We start from the raw sequence: 14281 nt of genomic DNA, 5'->3' as shown, positions 1-14281 counted from the left end.
CTGCCAAACTTCAGCAGCAGAGATCCCAGATCTACCCTAGTTCCACTACAAGTCTAGGTGCTTTCATTGAATATAACTGGTCACAAGTAAAATCTATTTTATTGTAGAAAAGAGATGTTTCAGGCTTCATCAGTAGGAATGGCATTGAGACTATTTAGCAGAGATGTTGGGAAGAAGACAAAGAGGCCGTGATCACATTCTCACAACCAAAAGGAAGGCAGAATAAAGAACACAGTTGACGCTAACATGTATAAAGGAGAGAAAAGCCTGAGCCTGCACCAAGCAGACATTGCTCCCGATTGCTCTACGCAGAGATTTTGTTTTGTGTATTGGTTAGGGACACCAATTGCCCCAGTTTGCCCAGAACTGAGGGGTTTCTTTGGACATGGAGCTCTCAGTGGTAAAACCAGGACAGGAAAATAAATTGAGAGAGTTGTTCATCATGCTCATGGAATTGATATTAAGGTGATGCCACTGGGGACACCTGGCTGGCTCAGTCAGTACAGCATGTGACTTTTCATCTTGGGGTTGTGAGTTTAGTACGCACATTGGGTATAGGGTATACTTAAAAAAAAAGAGAGTGAGAGAAATTTAAAAAGATAATGCCATCAAGTTGAGAAAAGCTACATGCTGGCTTCTACTTGCTAATAATGTACTAGGTAATTTGGCCCCAACTTCCTGCTGAAGACAAATCAAAAGCTAGACAACATAACAAAGATAAAAACCTTTTTAAAAGGATCAAGTGTTTAATAAAGTAGTAAGATATCATTGGACCATACATGATTGTTCAAAGTAACAGTGGAAATGTACTGGGTAACAGTAGCATATGAATGAGTGTAATACATGACAACAATGTTATTTTCTTATAACACTGAGGAGGAATTTTGAATATTCGTATGTAAGTTACCTGTGAACCAAAGTGTTATATGAAAGTACACTTAGATATAAATGTATAATGAAAAATCTGAAGCAACTACTAAAATTTTAATGATTAAACAATATGCATCTAAATAACATATGGGTAAAAAGTCTCAAGAGGAATATAAAAATATTTTATCTAAATGAAAAAGGAAAGGCAACTTACCAAAATGTGTGCAATGCAGTGAAAGCAGTATTTAGAGGACAATTTATAGCATTACATGATTATTTTAGGGGAAAATGCACAAAATAAGTAAGAATATCTTCCATCTTAGTAAACCAAAGGAAGAAGAACAATTTAAGTCTAAAGCAAGTAGAAGAAAGAAATATTAAAAATTAAAGTAGAGATAAATGAAATTATAAATAGGAAAACAATAGGGTAAGTCAATTAAACCAAAACTGATTTTGAAAAGATGGATAAAATTGATGGCATTCTTCCCAGGATAACAAAGAAAACAACTGATGAATATTTTATTAATATCAACATTAAAGAGGGATCATCACTAGTGATTTGATGGATGATGAAAGAATAATAAATGAATATTAGAAAAAAATCTGTACCTATAAATTTGATAATATAGATGTGCCCATTAATTAAATTACATAAATCATAAAAATTACATAAAATCATAAAATTCACACAGGATAAATAATATAAATAGGCCTTCTCTATTAAAAAAAAAAAAAAGAAAGAAAAGAAAGCACCAGGCTTTGAGTGTTTCAGTTGTGAATCCATTAAATTTAAAGTAGGAATCATATGAATTCTTCAAAATGCCATCCAAAAATAGGAACAAAGGAGAAAATTCACAACTCATTATATGAAGGCACCATTGCTCTAATACCAAAACAATATAAAGAAGTACAAAAAGAAAACTACAGACCAATATTTCTAATAGATACAAATCTTAGCAAATTAAGTCCACCAACCTATAGAAATAACTATACAGGATGACAAAGAAGAATTTATTTCAAGTATATAAGACTGGTTCAACATTTCAAAATCAATCATTGTAATGAACCAACAGGGTAAGAAAGTAAAATTATATGATTACATTAATTTATATGGAAAAAGCAATGGACAAAATCCAATACCCACTCATGATAAAAACACTCAGGAAAAGAGAAATCAAGGGAAATTTCCTCAATATGGTAAAGAACATTCAAAAAACAAACAAAAAGAATATAGGTTACATCACACTTAATGGAAAGCAACTAGATGCTTTTCTCTTAAGATCAGGAACAAGGCAAAATTGTCTCCTCCAACTATTCTTACTTAACAGTGTACTAGAACTCTTAACTAATATAATTAAGAAGAGGAAATAAAAGATATACAGATTGGGAAGGAATAAAACTTTTTGTCTTCATGTGTTTATGTAAAGAATCCCAGAAAGTCAACATCTGCAACAACAATTAAACTCCTGTTACTAATAAGTAACTATCACAAGAGCTGCAGGATACCAGGTTGATATACAAACTCAATTGTTTTCCTATCTACCAAAAATAAACAATTGAAAGTTGAAATCAAAATTAATTATTCATTTATGTTATTACCACAAAAATATAAAACTTATAAATACATCTAATAAAATGTCTACATAATTTATATTCAGAAAAACACAACATTCTGATTAATGAAACCAAAGAAAACCAATGATCTAAATTGCACAGTAAAGATAATTATCAACAAAATAAAAAGTCAACCAACTGAGTGGGAAAAGATATTTACAAATGGCATATCCAATAAGGGGTTAATATCCAAGCTATATAAAGAACTTATATGACTCAACACTGAAATTTTTTTTTAATTAAAAATGGGCGGGGGATCTGGACAGACATTTTTCTAAAGAAGATACTCAGATGGAAAACATGATAAGGTGCTTAATATCACTAATCATCGGGGAAATGAAAATTAAAACCATGAGATATCACTTTACACTTGTCAGAATGACTAAAATCAAAAACAAAGAATAACAAGTGTTGACGAGGATGTGTAGAAAAGGGAACCCCAGTGAATTGTTGGTGGGAATTCAAATTGGTCTAGCTACCATGGAAAACACTATGGAGTTTTCACTAAAATTAAAAATAGAATTATCATATGATCCAGTGTTTCCACTACTTGGTATTTATCCAAAGTATAAAAAAATGCTAATTTTAAAAGATATATGCAACCCTATGTTTATTGCAGCATCGTTTAAAGTAGCCAAAATATGGAAACAAATCAAATGTCCATCAGTAAGTGATCAGATAAAGAAGATGCTGAACATATATTTGATGGACTATTACTCAGCCATAACAAAGAATGAAATCTTGCCATTCACAACAACATGGATGGATGTAGAGGGGGTAATGTTAAGTGAAATAACTCAGTCAGAGAAAGATAAATACTATATGATTTCACTCATGTGTGGAAATTAAGAAACAAAACAAACAGACAAACAGAAAACTGGACTCTTGACTACAGAGAATAAACTGGTGGTTACCAAAGGGGAGATGGAGGGGGGATGGGTAAAATAGGGTATGTGAAGTAAAAGTACACTTATCTTGATGAGCACTGAGAAATATATAGAATGTTGAATCATTATTTTGTACCCCTGAAACTAATGTAATACTGTATGTTAATTATACTTGGGATGAAACACAAAATAAGTCAATGATGAAACATTCTATATTCATAGATAGGGAGACTAGACATTGTTTCATTGTCAATTCTTCCCAACTTGATAGATGGATCACAATTCCAAATAAAATAAAACCATGGCTGTCCAGTTCATGGTATTTTATGCTAAACAATTCTAAAGTTTATATCAAAAAGCAAAACACCCAGAAGAGCCAGTACAGTAATGAAGAAGAATAGAGTTGAGGGATTGACACTATACGGCTTCCAGACTTACCAAAAAAGCTATAGTAACCAAGGCAGTTTGGTATTGGTAAAAGCTGAGATATAGATCAATGAATCCCAGAAACAGACTTTTTTAAAAAGATTTTATTTATTTACTCATGAGAGACACAGAGAGAAAGAGAGAGGCAGAAACACAGGCAGAGGGAGAAGCAGGCTCCATGCAGGGAGCCTGACGTGGGACTCCATCCCAGGTCTCCAGGATCACGCCGGGCTGAAGGCGGCACTAAACCGCTGAGCCACCCAGGCTGCCCCCAGAAATAGACTTATACCAATGTCTGATTTTCAAAAAGTAATGAAGGCAACTCAATTAAAAAAACAATAGTCTTTCCAAAAAATGATGCCAGAAATATTGGACATCTCTATGGAAAAAAGAAGAAAAGAAAAGAAAAGAAAAGAAAAGAAAAGAAAAGAAAAGAAAGAAAAAAGAAAAGAAAAGAAAAGAAAAGAAAAGAAAAGAAAAGAAAAGAAAAGAAAAAAAGAGGAGGAGAGGAGAGGAGAAGAGAGGAGAGAAAAAGAAGAAAAGAGGGAGAACACAGAACTCACACTTTTCAAAAAACTTAACTCAAGATGTATCATAGACTTAAATGTAAAATGAAAAACTGTAAAACTTCCAGAAGCAAACATAGGAGAAAACCCAGGTGGCCTTCAGTTTGGTGCTTAAGTGTTTAAATACAGGATCAAAAGCATGAATCTGTGAAAAGAAAAATGGAAAAGTTGTTATTTTTACAAAAAATAAGTTTTGTACTATGAAACTTAACTGCTAAGAGGTTGACAAAAATAATACATAGACTGAGAAGAGATATTTTGCAAAATTCATATTTGACAAAGAATTCTATCTAAAATATACAAAGAAGTCTTATACTCAACAATAAGAAGACACACAATCCAGGAGCACCTGCGGGGCTCAAGGGCTCGATCATCTGACTCTTGATTTCGGCTCAGGTCATGATCTCAGGATCATGGGATCGAGCCCTTCATTGGGCTCTGTGCTCAGTGGGAAGTCTGTTCTCTCTCATCCTCTCCTTCTGTCCCTCCCCTCACCTCATGTGCATGCGCTCAAATAGATAAATAAATATTTTTTAAAAAATGACACACAGCCCAATTACAAATGTGCAAATGATCTGAAGAGATACCTTGGCAATGAAGATTCACATATGGCAGACAATCATATGAAAAGACATAGGTCATTAAGGAAGTGAAAACTGAAACAATGATGAACTGCCATTGCACACACACTAAAATGGCTAAAATCAAACAAAACAAAACTGACAATACCAATTGCCAGCAAGGATGCAGAGTAAGAGACACTCTCACCATTTATAAAATAGTACACAATGGTATAGCCACCTTGGAAACAGTTTCACAGATTTTTCTAAAGCTAGATGTCACCCTACCACATATTTCAAAAATCGTGAGCCTACAGGTATTTACCCAATGGAGCTATAAATTCACATACGCACAACACCTGCAAAGAAAGTTTTGTAGCAACTTTATTCATAATCTTCAAAACCTGGAAGCAGCCAAGGAATCCTACAATCAGGGAATGGAGAAACAGGGTGGGATGCACCCATGCAATGTGATATTATTCAACAATAAGATTAAATGAGCCATCAAGGCGTGAAGAAACATGTGGGCACTTAAAGTTCCTATTGCTAAGTGGAAGAAGCCAGACTGTGTGATTCCAACCATATGACATTCTGGAAAGGGCAAAACTATAACTGATTTTTTTTTTAGATTTTATTTATTTATTTTAGAGAGAAAGAGATAGAGCATGAACTGGGGGAGGAGCAGAGGTAGAGAAACAAGCAGACTCTGTGCTGAGCATGGAGGCCAAAGTGGGGTTTCACTCGGGGCTTAATTCCACGACCCTGAGATCATGACCTGAGCTGAAATCAAGAGCTGGACACTTAACCAACTGGACCACCCAGGTGCCCCTATAATTGATCTTTAAGAAGATCACCAGTTGCTTTGGGTCGTGGGTAGGATGAATAGGTGAAGCAGAGAGGATTTTTAGAGCAGTGAAACTCTTCTGAATGCTACTCAAATGATGAGTCCATTCCCACTGGTCCTTTCAGATTTCTTTTCCTATAAATTTCAGGTTCACAGCCATTATAAGGGTTTGCATCCGGTCTTCTAAATATTGCATTATAGGAAAGCTACCTTATGGGGCACCTGGGTGGCTCAGCGGTTGAGCGTCTGCCTTCAGCTCAGGTCCTGGGATCCTCAGGTCCTGGGGTCAAGTCCCGCATTGGGCTCCTCCAAGGGAGCCTGCTTCTCCCTCAGCCTACGTCTCTGCCTCTTTCTCTCCCTGTGTCTTTCATGAATAAACTAAAATCTTGGGAAAAAAAGGGAAGCTACCTATTATGGAAGCTTATTTTTGTTTGTCATATGCATGGGGATGGTCTTTCCATAGCCTGTAGCCACTCTGTGACTTTTCAGTATAATCAGTTTAGAGAATGTTTGTTATACAGAAATTTTCAACTTATTTTAATATAGTGAAAACCTATTTTTCCCCTCTTTCCTTTCTTGATGCCTTATAGAAAAACCCTGCCACATGTGGAGAACACATTGTATCTCCCTATTCAACTTGAAGTTTGGTTTTGCTCTTTTAGGTCTTTAATATAGCTATAATTCAATTAATTTTAATTTTCCATTTGGATAGCCAATTATCCCACTGATTTGCAGGGTCCTATCTGCCATATGTTCATTTCATATATGAATATATAAATGTGTGTTTGTGTTTCTGTTCCTGCACCTTCTATTCTGTCCAAGCAGCTCATTTGTTCATTTCAATTCCTACATGGCATTAAATAGCACAGCATTACAATTATTCTTGCTGTTTGATGAGGCGAGATACTCCCTTTATGATTCCTCAGAGTTATCTTAGCCACTGTTCGACTATTACTAAATTTTAGGATGCAATCATCCAGTTTTGCAGCAAAATATGAAGTAGTTGATGTGAATTTCATTACACATGTTGAATAGATTGGAGAAAAAATGATATACTGGTCCCATCCACTAATTTAAGATGTCTATTTATGTGTCTTCCTTTATGTCTTTCAATAAATTTTCAGTCTTTAAAATGAAGCTTTTATGTGTATTTAAGTTACATTTATTCATATGTATATTTGTTGCTATTTTGAGTGAGATTTTTTAAATCACATTTTACAACTGGTTGCTGCTTATATTTAAGAGTATAGTTGATTTTTTGTATATTAATAGTTTATCCAACAATTTTCTGAGCTCTCCAGTTAGTTCTTACAGTTACCTTCAGATTTTGCTGCATTTGCCATGAAGACAATCATATCACCTGAGAACAAGGACTGGTTTATATCTCACCTTCAATTGTTTTGCTTCATATTTAAAATTAGAGGATCTATTAATATAATAATCTATTAATATAATGTAATATTAATATTCATTTTAAGAGAAAGCTGCTCAACATCTGCAAAACAAAATAAAACAAAACCCTGCCATCCACCCCTGAGGCTCCCTGGATAGCATATCTTGACAGTCACTTTGAACACTTGGCAGCTGGGCCCGAGGACCTCAGACACAGAGGTCATGTCTGCAAACAAATTTACTATTTGTACAAAAATGCGGACAATGAATTTAAGTCCTGCCATGCCATTTTGCCCAAAGGCACAGCTAGCAAGTTGCAGAAACACACTGATGTTTGAATATGAATACAGGCGAGTTCCATCCCACAGAATTGGGAAGAAGTCCACTGGACCAGAGTCTGCAGCCACAGCCCTGGTACCCCAACAATACCCAGAGGGCCACTGACAGGCCCACACTGGCCAAGGCTGTCTTTCCCTCACCAGTTTTCAGTGAAGAGCCTTACTTTTTATCCCCCGTTGTAAATGTCAAAAGAATGCATAGTGCCCATTTGAAAATGTTGGCCATGACTTTGCTCCTGGAGCAAAAAGCTTACATCATGACCTGCACGGAGATCCAGCTGTGCGAGATTGGCTTCCCAGCCCCACGCTGGCTCTGTCCCTGGGCCGGGGGCACAGACAGTGCCCAGAATAGACCATGAGCCTATTCTGAGGCTTTGCCCAATGCTGCTCTGACTGTGCTGGCCTGATTAAGTGTTTTGAAAAGACTGACATAGATTTATATTTTATCTGAGATCTTCTTGGTTTCATTAAAAATATCTAGTTTCTGTTAAATTATTTGATATCTACAGAAAAAAAATTATTTGCATAAAGGAGTAGGAGCAACCCCCAGCCTAGGAAAAGATAGAAGAGCAAGTTGCTGGTTTTCCCCTCATGTCAATCTTCTCCTATCCCTGACAATGGACATCCCAATCTCTAGCTGGGCACATGATCACACAGAACAAAAATCCCATTTCTCCTCTCTTCTCATAGCCAGGAGTGGCCATTTGCCTGAGTTCTGGATCACGGCATAACCAAAAGCTGTGCTGCTGGCACAGCCTTCCTCCCCCTTCAGGTGCAATGGCCAGAGCTCGAGCAGCCTTCTGGAAGCACACAGGTTTTGGCACCAGTGGTGGAGCAGAGGTAGAATGCCCCTTGCTTACCAAAGACCATGGATCCCAGGGATGTCTACCTCCAAACTCCTTTGTCATGTAGAAGAATGAAACATCTTATCAAAATCACTAGCATTTTGTGTTTTCTGTCGGTCAGAGCCACACTTAGTTCTAACCACTACAGGTGTCGGCTGACGTGGGCACCACCATTTGCAATTGCAAAACATCAAGGACTTTCCCTTTAAAGATGGGGTAAGTGTGGGAAGAGAGTGTGTATCTCTTCTCTGAAACTGAATGCAGCTGTGGAAAGGTGTGAGGCCAATCACATATTGTCTCCTGTGGGTGCAGAGGAGTTTTCTGGATAGATGATTTCTTCGTCTACCTGTCTCAAATTTAACATGTTCCAAACTTCCAAAACTGCTCATGCTTCTTTTAAAATCTTTCTTTTGGGCAGCCCTGGTGGCTTAGCAGTTTAGTGCCACCTTCAGCCCAGGGCATGATCCTGGAGACCGGAGATCGAGTCCCACGTCAGGCTCCCTGCATGGAGCCTGCTTGTGTCTCTGCCTCTCTCTCTCCCTCTCCATGAATAAATAAATACAATCTTTAAAAAAAATAAAAATAAAATAAAATATTTTTTTGATGAATAGAGTCAAATTCCCCAGGGCTATTTGGGTACTTTGCTTCCTGGTCCGACTGCCCTGACCTCATCTCCTTCAGTCTCTGTGCATTGGGATGTCTACCATGGGATAGCTTAACCAAGACGGCCTCTTCGCCTTCACACCTCACTCTAAACTCATCATAGATTTTTACCCCCTTCAGGAAAAATTATGATCCCAGTTCCACGAGATGATAGACCATCCTCACCCATGATATTTCCCCTCATGAACTATACAGCAATATCGAGCTGGAAGACACATTTTCTTATGCTTCCATGGCTTTGCACAAACTGCTCTAACTGCACGAAATAATCAATCCCAGTTTGCCTCTTTCTAAGGCTCTGGACTTAGTAAAGTTTTAACATGGGTCATCCCACACTTGAGTCAAGCTGCAATTCTTCTGCAGTCAGTAAGCCTTCTGCACCTTCTAGAAAGTACTGAGCACCCGAAGCAACCCTTTCTCTTCCAAGCTTCTGCATCTACACAGAATGCTGTTGTTTCCTCTGTGGTGATTAAAAAAAAAAAAAGTAATAACAGAATTCTTCAGCCTCTGCGTCTCCAGGATGTGCAAATTCTAATAATCCTTCTGAAGATCCAGAGTCTGAGGACTACGTGGGATGGTCATGGAGAAGGGTCACTTGGAGGATACATGACCTTTTGCTTCTCTCTTGTCCTGTCCTTCTTGTCTTATTATCTCGTGTCATTTGTTTGCTGCTTCTCCCGCAGATCTTTGCTGCCAAAAGTCACGTCTCTTGATGTCATCTTGACAAGAATGGTTCTTTTTCAAAGAATTCTTTGAAAAAGAACCATCACAGTGAATACCATGTTTCGCATCTCACTGTGTGTATCTGGCTCCTCCAAGGGAGTAAAAGTCCTCAAGGAAGTTCAGTGTGTTTTATGTCTTCCACAGAGTGTGATGCCTGGTATGGGCACATAGAAGGTGATCAATCAACATTTATTGGCTGAATACATAAATAACTCTTTTTAGTGGAATTAATTCTGAATTCTTTTCTGATGTAATGGAACGCTTGGTTTTGTTTTTATTCTTTCATCATTGTCTCATGAATCTTGTGAACCCAACAGAAACGTACATACTTGAAAATATTTCTTACTAAATAATCAATAAATGCTCACGTTCTTTTTGACTAAATTGCAATTAACACAGTTCTTCATATACTTAGTATGCATTTTGTGTAAGCTAAGGTCCCATAGAATGGACTCTCATTATGACTGCGCTGAAACTAAAATTGCTTTATAATGAGAGGAGGGCATGAGAAAAAGCAAAAGGAAAGTAGAGAGAAGGAACAGAAGGAAGATGAGAGGAGAATTCTTGCTGCTGCTAATTTTAATTTCAGTTTTCTACTTGAAGAATGTCCTTTACCTGGATATGTGTTTTTTTTTTCTTTTAGGATAAATTGGGTACCTACCATGAGCAATGCAATATGCTAGGTGTTAATCCCTCAAAAAGATTGGGCTGGTGGATAATCTTTCTTCTCACAATTTCAAGTTATTTTATAGGACAGATGTGATAAACACTCGATTTTCCAGTTTAGTCCTCAATCTTAAATTTATTGACACATTCTTAAGTGTCTTCAGGTCAGCTCTGGTTTCCCTTTCTCCCCATCTTTATTAAAGCATAACTTCCAAACACCCACATAAGCTACAGACAGACACAGAGATGAAGGCCAGGATGGTGGTCTACTTAGAAAAATAGATTGAAAATGGTTTTGTGTGTCCTGAGAGGATGGGGATGATGAAGCAAACCTCTGATTGGAAGATTGTAGGACTAGAGAAAGAAAAGACATTTGCTCAGGAATATAGAGATTTCTTTATTTGTTTTCTCTTATTTTCAAACCCATTGTGTATATTAAGGCTTGCCTTGGAGACCCTTAACCTGTCAGGATTATAAATGATTATTGAGTTTGCCTATCAAATATACAGTGCTGATTGGCTCGTCTGAATAACCACACAGATTTGGAGTTATGGTCGGAACCAGCTATAAACTGATAGCTCCCAAATTGCCATCCCTAGAGCCCTGACTCTCACATCTCATCTCAGCCTGCTCTGATCTCAGCAGCACACTCTGGAAGGGGAGACACCGTCCTCTCTGTGAGGAGGCCAGCGCAGGCAGCGATTTGAGCTCCCTCCCTGGCTTTCTCTAACAGCTCCTGTAATTTGATGCATCACATCGGGTTAACTCACGCTCAGGGCGTGGAGGACACCAAATGACACCTTTGCCTTTGTGTGGCACTGGGATGGGGTGTCAAAAATGCAGCTCTTACATCTTTTAGGATTCTGATTTGCTAATAAATTAAACAAGTTAAGAAAGTGGCTCATGCTGTTTACCAGCTTTCTACCATCTTCCCCTGTCTACCCAACACAGAAGCATATGTTCCATTTGAAAGCCTTACTTACCTTTAACATTTTTTGTGATTAAAAATGATGTACCAACATTGTACAGCATTGTGTACGCCTCAGCCCTGTATCTACGCGGACGCCCAAGTCTATAGCTGTATCTGAATCCATATCTGTATCCATATGTGTACCTATGTCTGGGTGTACATCTCTATCTGTAAGTGAATCTTTGCTTGTGTCTACATCTGTATCCCTATGTGCATCTCTATCTGCACGTACATCTGTGTCCAGATGTGCATCTATATCTGTGACCACATCTGTATCCTTATGTGCATCCGTGTCTGTGACCACATCTGTATCCCTATGTGCATCTCTATCTGCATCTACATCTGTATCCTTATGTGCATCCATATCTGTGTCTACATCTGTATCCCTGTGTGTACCTCTATCGGTATCTGCATCTGTATCCACATCTGCATTTATATTATCATCCATGCCCAAGCACTTTGCTGCACTAATTATGCCAAACTGGGGGACTCTCTCCTCAGTGCAAATATTCAGGAGATGTGATGGTAGCTCTGAAAGAAAATTGTCTGCTAGAATACGGCAAAGAGAAAAAGACGTAGGACACGTATTCGTATTATTACATTTAAAATTTTAGCCAAATTTTCATCATTCTCTATTTTTTTTCAAAGAGGAACCCGCCCTCCTGCCTTAATATGGTTTCTCATCAGCATCTGCTTCCACTTCTTTTACCTTTCTTACATTCCTCTTCAAATTCTCTTTATGTGCCCTTTTTTATTGGTTTGTTTAAATCCTGTGTATAAGTCCATTTAAATAAAAATAGGGCAGCCTGACTAGCATTTGCGTGGCGTGCAATTACAAGCAGGTGAGAGTTGAACAATTAATACTTCTTTTTTTCTCAGTGGTGGTATGAGCAGTGCCAATTTAATGCTGTTTAAGCTTATTATCTAATTGCATGCTTGTGCTAGCTTCAGAAACGGCATGACATGAAGGCAGACGTGGGCTCTGTTCCCTCCGCAGTAGAATATTCAATTATTTGTTCTGACTCATGTAATTCCCTGTATTCCAAGCTTGTTAATGTCATTACAGAGCTGAAATAAAGTGATTACTCTTAATGAGTATTTATCCAATAGGTAATGCACTTCCTGCACCCTCCAGCTGACAGTGGACGAGCCTGGGTCCCTCACCCCTTGGCTCCCCTGCTCTGGAGGTGCCATCCCCCATCTCTTGACTTTCCTGTCAGGGAGGCAACATCGCATTGCGGTGTTCTGTGAAATACTGTCAGATGATGGGGAAAAAATAAAAATCTTAAAAAAAAAGAGGAAAGGGAAGAATTGCAACGTCCCCCGGCAGAGTTCCAGCTAATGACCACTGCTTCCACTCGCTGGCAGTGATGACAGCTTGCGCTAAATGATAATGGCGTGCCTGCTGTTGAGTTCGCCCACTTATGTTATTTCTCTTGACATGGTTCTGGGGAAGGCCTAATTTTTTTGACATTTGACCATGCAAATTTGAGTCCTGATACATTATTCTGCATTTACAGCCTCCCAGTGTTGCTGTTTAAAGTGTGCTACAAGCTGCAGGAGCTCAGCTAATAAAGGCCACCGAATGAAAGAAAGTTAAATATGAATGCAAGAGGGGGTCTAATGAAGAGCTGGCTTGTACATCTCAAAGATGACCTTCTGGAGATGAACGAGTGGAAAATCCTTTTTAAAGCAAATGGTAAAGAATGTAACATCCATTTTTTTTTCTAGAATATTTTTAAAGGTTTTCAAATATATACCAATGAGAGAGGAAAAAGAGCCCATTATATATTACATGGATGTTTTTAGACTCAGCTTATCAGTTAGTGTACTCTTCACCAATTTCATGGTGGTGTTGCTTTCCAAACACTGAAATGTGTGATCCTGCAAGAAGCATCTTGATTGCTGGACCTACACTGTCTCTAAATTCACTGAATGCTTCCAGGCCATCAAACGCCATGCCTGTCGGGTCTCAGTCAGAGACCCTTCCCTATTACAGATTTCTGTGGGTTTTGGAGCAAACCAAACAATATACTACAATGTCCTAAACTCCAGGCCAAAATTGGGGTATGATTTAACAAAAGTGGAAGAAAAAAGAATTAGATAGTAGATAATAATAGCAGCTATATGAAACAGACTTTAGAATTACTAAAAATAAAAAAGAACTACTAAAAATAAGCATGTAATCTTAATAATGATAAAATACCAGTATTCACAGGTTTTACTATGTCCATCAATATTTGTAGGTATTTTTAAATACCGTCCTACTCTATAATGTTTGCAAAAAAGGAAAGTCACTGCTTATTACTTGCCTATCTCTATTTTTATTTAGGAATCATTCACTTCACTAAATTGGTATTTCTTCACACATTTTGAAATGCTTTAGTGTACCTAGTGTCTCTTGTGGTTAAATATATTAAAAGATATCATTAATAAGCAGTAGTTGAGATTTGGTAAATGTTAAGAATATTCCAGAAAATTCTGTTTGTAATTATGGAATATATTTTTCTCCTTTTCTTCCTTCCTCTTGCCCTCCCCTTACCTTCTTTCTGTTCTCCTTTCTCTTTCCTTCCTCTTTCTCTCTTTTTTTCCCATTTCTGAGCACTCATGATATTTTTGAGCATCCACTCTATTTATCTATATCCAACAACAAATGATCCTGGGAAGTTTACAAAGATAAATAAAATACAGTTTCTGAACATGAGAATCTTGGAACAAGAAGCGACTAAGCAAATATAGTAAGATACCAAAAAAAAAAAAAAAAGCTTTGCATTAAAAGAAAAAAAAAATGTTCTTATTACCAGGGAGTTAAACCAGCTCCCTGAGATCAAAGTTAAAAAAAAATGTAGCTGTCAATCTGATTTCTATGAAGGGGCTATTTTCCTGCAAGCTTTCAAACATGCGTGTGCTCCGACAT

The 14281-nt window shown here is 37.6% G+C and overlaps 1 long non-coding RNA gene across 2 annotated transcripts in view; it reads left to right on the top strand.

The window, feature by feature from the left end:
- Positions 1-14281, top strand: part of LOC112662816 (uncharacterized) — a 79235-nt gene that overhangs the window by 60877 nt on the left and 4077 nt on the right. Inside the window, exon 3 of one of the 2 annotated variants that reach the window (XR_003138858.3) lies at positions 12885-13063. This is a non-coding gene — a long non-coding RNA (uncharacterized LOC112662816). Of the gene's footprint in view, positions 1-12884; positions 14104-14281 lie in introns of those variants that run through there. The other variant, XR_007408258.1, reaches the window with a different exon arrangement.

Source organism: Canis lupus, chromosome 34 (genome assembly GCF_003254725.2).
Source record: "Canis lupus dingo isolate Sandy chromosome 34, ASM325472v2, whole genome shotgun sequence".
In the NCBI taxonomy this organism is placed as follows: Eukaryota; Metazoa; Chordata; class Mammalia; order Carnivora; family Canidae; genus Canis; species Canis lupus.
The sequence above is the reverse complement of the archived record's forward strand: the minus strand, read 5'-3'. Positions and strand labels throughout refer to the sequence as shown.